A 7346-nucleotide genomic window follows, 5' to 3' on the forward strand; every position below is an offset into this window, starting at 1 on the left:
GAACAAGGGCTACTAACATTTTCAGATGTGACAGGTAATGTCTCCACAAATCAAACAACCCATTCAAATCTTATGCCTCTTGTTTGGATTTCAGAACTGGCTGAGAAAATAACCTATTTTTGATTGTTTGAGGGATATCTCTGATGGCTCTGGCCTATGTTATTCATCATAATTTTAACATTTATTTTGGATTCTGAATCTTAGCTCAACAGCCACTCCCTTGTGGTTGTATGTTTAACTAGTATTTGAAACTCAGTTTTAGCTTAATATTCAGGTTGCAATATAAGTTTTATATAATAAATACAAGTAACTCTTTTATCATATGAATCATATCTAAGTCCCATCTCACTATGTTGTGAATATAAGCAAGTAAAGAAATATCCCTGAGAAAGCACAGAAACAAGTATTGCAGTCCGTTACACTTGAATTTAAACTGCCTTTGATTTGCTTGCAAGATAAAAATTAAGAAGTGTTAATGCAACTGATCAGAGAATATCAATCTCCTTTAACTTACTGCCCAGCCTGAATTGTTGATACTATATTGAACACATCTGATACATTTGGAGGTATGTATTTATTCAATCCTCTGATAACTAATGTAATAGCAAGTATCTGGTTGACTTTCAATCTATTTGAAATTTTAAAAAATCTATTTAAAATGAAAATTAAATTGCAGCATCTGAAACTTTGCAAGATGCATTGAACATTACTCAGAAGGAATTTTATAGCACTGAATGCATTTATTAGACAAGAAGAAAGATTTAAAATCAATACTATAAACTTCCAACTAAGGAAACTAGAATAAGAAGAGAAAGTTAAATGTAAATAAATAGAAGAAAAAATAATAAAAACTAGCACAGAAATCAAAGCAATTGGAAATAGGACATCAATAGAGAAAATCAATGAAACCATAAGCTGGTTCTTTGCAAGGATGAATAAAATTGCTAAATATGTAGCCTAGCTAACCAAGAGAGACACAATTATTAATATAAGAAATGAAAGAAGGTTCATCACTGCTTATTCCATGGACACTACATGGATAATACAGAAATGTCACAAACAACTCCATGCCTACATATTGGATAACTTAGAAGAAATTTTAAAATTCCTTGAGAGAAATAATCCATCAAAACTCACATAGGGAGGAACTTATAATCTGAATATACCTGTATCTATTAAAGAAACTGAATCAATAATTCATAACTTTCCACAACAGAAAGCACTACACAAAGAATTTTTTTACTGGTGAATTCTACCTAGTATTTAGGGAAGTAAATTCATCAACTCTCTACAGTCTCATCCAGAATGGATAGGCAGAGGGAGTATTTCCTAACTCATTCTGAGACTGGCATTACCATAAAACCAAATATATTAGAAGAGAGGAAAAACATACATTGCTATTCTCCTATGAATATAAATGTAAAAGTCCTTAGCAAATCAAATTCAAGAACATGTAAATTGTATACTATGACTAAATGGTATTTATTCCAAACATGCAAGTCTGGTTCTTTAAAAATCAATCAATTTAACCCATCACATCAACTGACCAAAGGGGAAAATTATCATAATTATGTTCACAGATACAGGTAAAGCATTTGAGAAAACCCAATATCAATTCAAAATTAAAAATTCAAACAAAGAGCAATACTTCTTCATTTTGACAAATAATATCTAAAAAAAAAAAAAAAGTACAGCTAACAGTTAGGTGGTAAGAAACTAGGCATTTTCCAGCTAAGATTAAGAAAGAGGCAAGATGTTGACTCTTACCAATCTTATTTAAAATAGCACTAAAAGTCCTTCTTAGTACAATAAAGCAAATAAATAAATAAATAGCATACAGATTGGAAAAGAAGAAATAAATCTCTCTTTGTTGCAGATGACATGATTTGCCTATGTAGAAAATTCTACAATCAACAAAAAAACTCATAGAACTAATAAGTATATATAGCACGTTTGCAGGATTTAAGCTTAATATAAACAAAACATTGCTTCCTCTACACCAGCAATAAAAATTGGTACCTGGAGTTGAAAACACATTACCACTTCCATTAGCATCAAAAAGAGAAATACTTAGGTATAAATTCAACAAAGTATATACAACATCAGCATAAGGAAAACTACAAAACTTTGATAAAATAATTTATTTTTAAGATCTAAATAAAAGGAGAGATATTCCATATAGGAAAGGAAGATCCCATATTGTTAAGATGCCATTCTAGCTGAGTTGATGTATAGATTCAATGTGATGCCAGTCAAAATTCCAGCAGGTTAGTTTGTGGATATCAATAAACTGACTGTGAAGTTTATACAACAATGAAAAATCCAGAAGAGCCAACACAATATTGAAAAGAAGAACAAAACTGAGATCTGAAATTCCATGAATTTAAGGTTTACTATAAAGTTGCATTAATCAATACAAGGTAATATTGCCAAAAGATTTGATAATAGAATAGAGAACCCAGAGGTAGACTAACAAATACAATGCAACACAATAGAGTGCCCAGAAATACTCATGAACAAAATCCTTTGAATTTCAACAGAGGCCGTATATTTCTGATATATCTGATAAATAATTTGTATCAAAATATACAAATAATAAGAAAATTAGCTCAACAGGAAAATAAACAACCCAATTAAGAAAGTTCTTACCAAATACCTCATCAAAGAAGATATACCGATGGCAAATAAGAATATGTAAAGATTCTCAACATCATGTGTCACTAAGAAATTAAAGATAAAACAGTATCATGAAATTAACACACACCTACTAGCATGTCTAAACTCGAAACACTGATGAGGATGTGGAGCAACAAAACCTTTCATCCAATGCTCATGGCAAAGTAAGATGTATTTGTTAAATGATAGGTGTAGGTCACTCAAACAGGTTAGAGACATCAGAAAAAGAGCCATAACCATAGTCAACTGATTTTGACAAAGGTGGAAAAACAACCCAACGGGCAAAGAACAGTAACGTTAAGAAATCATGCTAGAAAAATTGGATATTGATAAGCAAAAAAGTGAAATTTACACATAGAAATGGCAACCCACTCCAGTATTCTTGCCTGGAGAGTCTCATGGACAGAGCAGACTGGTGGGCTGCTGTCCATGGGGTCGCATGGAGTCGGACACAAGTGAATCGACTTTGCGTGCATGCATGCATTGGAGAAGGAAATGGCAACACACTCCAGTATTCTTGCCTGGACAATCCCAGGGACAGAGGAGCCTGCTGGGCTGCCGTCTATGGGGTCGCAGAGTCGGACATGACTGAAGCTACTTAGTAGCAGCAGTAGCACATATACTTAGAAACATACAAAATTTAACTAAAGATAGACAATGCACCTGAATATGTGATGGAAAACTATGACACTTTTATCTTAAAAGACAAAATACATGAGACATGAGGTTAAGTAAAATTACTTAGACTTGCCAAAGACATGCTTATACAAAAGACATGTTCAATCCAGAGAAGAAACTACTGAGAACAAAATACATAGGGGCCATGAGTGCTGACGTCAACAAGCAGGGAAGTTTAAATAATTATGATTAACATGTTAACAGCTCCAGTGGAAAAGGGGGAAATATGCATGCTTAATTTTAATAATCTCAACACCTACATTGAAAGAATCCCTTACAATTATACAGTGGAAGTGACAAATAGAATCAAGAGATTAGATCTGATAGAGTGCCTGCAGAACGATGGATGGAGGTTTGTAACTATGTACGGGAGGCAGTGATCAAACCCATCCCCAAGAAGAATAAAAGCAAAAAAGGCAAAATGGTTGTCTGAGGAGGCTTCCAATAACTGAGCAAATAAAAGAAGCAAAGGCATAGCAGAAAGATACAACCATCTGAGTGCATAGTTTCAAAGAATAGCAAGGAGAGATAAGAAAGCCTTCCTCATCCTCAATGACCAATGCAAAGAAATAGAGAAAAACAACAGAATGGGAAAGACTAGAGATCTCTTCAAGAAATTTAGAGATACCAAGGGAACATTTCATGCAGAGAGAGGCACAATAAAGAACAGAGATGGTATACAGCTAATAGAAGCTGAAGCTATTAAGAAGATATGGCAAGAATACACAGAAGAACTATACAAAAATGATCTTCATGACTGAGAAAATCATGATGGTGTAATCACTCACCTAGAGCCAGACATACTGGAGTGCAAAGTCAAGTGGACCTTAGGAAGCATCACTTGAACAAAGCTAGTGGAGGTGATGGAATTCCACTTGAGCTGTTTCAAATCCTAAAAAATGATGCTATGAAACTGCTGCAGTCAATATGCCAGCAAATTTGGAAAACTCAATAGTAGCCACAGGACTGGAAAAGCTCACTTTTTCATTTCAATCTCAAAAGAAGGCAATGCCAAAAATGTGTCTACTACCACACAATTGCACTCATCTCACAAGCTAGCAAAGTAATGCTCAAAATTCTCCAAGCTAGGCTTCAACTGTACATGAACTGAGAAGTTCCAGATGTTCAAGTTGGATTTAGAAAAAGCAGCGGAACCAAAGATAAAATTGCCAATATCCATTGGATCATAGAAAAAGCAAGAAAATTCCAGAAAAACATCTACTTCTGCTTCATTGACTACACTAGAACCTTTGTGTGGATAACAACAAACTATGGAAAATTCTTCAAGAGATAGGAACACCAGACCACCTTACCTGCCTCCTGAGAAATCTGTATGCAGGTCCAGAAGCAACACTTAGAACTAGAAATGGAACAACAGACTGGTTTCAAATTGGGAAAGGAGTACATCAAGGCTGAATATTGTCACCCTGCTTATTTAACTTACATGCAGAGTACATCATGCAAAATGCCAGGCTGGAAAAGCACAAGCTGCAATCAAGATTGCTGGGAGAAATATCAATTACCTCACATATGCAGATGACAGAACGCTTATGGCAGAAAGCAGAGGAACTAAAGAGCCTCTTGATGAAGGTGAAAATGGAGAGTGAAAAAGCTGGCTTAAAACTCAATATTCAAAAAACTAAAATCATGGCATCTGGTCCTATCACTTCATGGCAGAGGGAGAAACAATGGAAACAGTGACAGATTTTATTTTCTTGGGCTCCAAAGTCACTGCAGATGGTGACTGTAGCCATGAAATTAAAAGACATTTGCTCCTGGGAAGAAAAGCTATGACCAACCTATACAACATATTAAAAAGCAGAGACATTACTTTGCTGACAAAGGTCTGTCTAGTCAAAGCTATGGTTTTTCCAGTAGTCATGTATGGATGTGAGAAAATTGAGCACCAAAGAATTTTGCTTTTGAACTGTGGTACTGGAGAAGACTCTTGAGAGTCCCTTGGACTGCAAGGAGATCAAACCAGTCCTAAAAGGAATAAGTCCTGAATATTCATTGGTGCCTGGAGAATCCCAGGGACGGGGGAACCTTGTGGGTTGCCATCTATGGGGTTGCACAGAGTCGGACACGACTGAAGTGACTTAGCAGAAGCATTCATTGGAAGGACTGATGCTGAAGCTGATACTCCAATACTTGGATTACCTGATGTGCAGAACTGACTTATGGAAAAGACCCTCATGCTGGGAAATACTGAAGGCTGGAGGGGAAGGGGATGACAGAGGATGAGATGGTTGGATGGCATCACTGACTCAATGGACATGAGTTTGAGCAAGCTCTTGGAGTTGATGTGCACGGAAGCCTGGTGTGCTGCAGTTCACGGGGTCACAAAGTGTCAGACACAGCTGACCGACTGAACTGAACTGATGTTGAAAGAAAATGCATGTCAACCAAGAAGTGTGTTCTCAGCCAAACTTTCTATAGAAAATGAATGAATTACGGTGAGTACATTTACAGACTAACAAAAACATAGAGTTTACTAACCACAAATCTGTCATTAAATACTAAGTATGTACTGTAGGAAGAAAGTGGAGGGGTGGTAAGGAGAAAGAAGAAGAAAAACAACAACTGCTACAGTCCCAGAAAGATCCATGAATGAAAAAAAGTATGACACAAGTGTCTAAGTTATTAAGGAAAGGTGTAAATTAGTATAAATGTCTCCTCTCTCTATTATGATATGTTGAACTTGTAAATATTTTTTAAACTAAAATTGAGAATATCAACTGCCTGCAAATTTGGGCAAGAAGGTGATGACTGAAAATTCTAAAAACTAATGCACTGGTCATAATGGCCATCATAAAAAGTCTACAAAGAATAAATGCTGGAAAGAGTGTAGCAAAAAAAAGAACCCTTTTGTACTTTTGGTGGGACTGCAAATTGATTCAGCCACTATGGAGAACAGTTTGAAGATTCCTTAAAAAACTAGGAATAAAACTACCATCGGACTCAGAAATTGTACTACTGGGCATATACCCTGAGGAAACCATAGCTGGAAAAGACACATGTACCCTAATGTTCATTGTAGCAGTATATACAATACTTAGGACATGGAAGCAATCCACATGTCCATTGACAGATGAATGGATAAGGAAGTTGTGGTACATATGCCCATTAGAATATTACTTGGCTATACAAAGGAATGTATTTGAGTCAGTTCTAATGACGTGGATGAACCTAGAGCCTATTATACAAAGAGCAGTAAGTCAGAAAGAAAAACAAGTATTGCGTATTAACACATATATATATAAAATCTAGAAAAATGGTATTGTGAACCTATTTGTAGGGTAGAAATGGAGACACAAACATAGAGAACAGGCTGGTTGGCACAGTAGGAGAAGGCAAGGGTGGGACAAATGGAGAGAATAGCATGGAAACACACACTCAGTTCAGTTCAGTCGCTCAGTCGTGTCCGACTCTTTGCGACCCCATGAATCGCAGCACGCCAGGCCTCCCTGTCCATCACCAACTCCCGGAGTTCACCCAGACTCACGTCCATCAAGTCAGTGATGCCATCCAGCCATCTCATCCTCTGTCGTCCCCTTCTCCTCCTGCCCCCAATCCCTCCCAGCATCAGAGTCTTTTCCAATGAGTCAACTCTTCGCATGAGGTGGCCAAAGTACTGGAGTTTCAGCTTTAGCATCATTCCTTCCAAAGAAATCCCAAGGCTGATCTCCTTCAGAATGGACTGGCTGGATTTCCTTGCAGTCCAAGGGACTCTCAGGAGTCTTCTCCAACACCACAGTTGAAAAGCATCAATTCTTCAATGCTCAGCCTTCTTCACAGTCCAACTCTCACATCCATACATGACCACAGGAAAAACCATAGCCTTAACTAGATGAACCTTTGTTGGCAAAGTAATGTCTCTGCTTTTCAATATGCTATCTAGGTTGGTCATAACTTTCCTTCCAAGGAGTAAGCGTCTTTTAATTTCATGGCTGAAGTCACCATCTACAGTGATTTTGGAGCCCCAAAAAATA

This window comes from Bison bison, unplaced genomic scaffold (assembly GCF_000754665.1).
Source record: "Bison bison bison isolate TAMUID 2011002044 unplaced genomic scaffold, Bison_UMD1.0 scf7180017864514, whole genome shotgun sequence".
Taxonomy (NCBI): domain Eukaryota; kingdom Metazoa; phylum Chordata; class Mammalia; order Artiodactyla; family Bovidae; genus Bison; species Bison bison.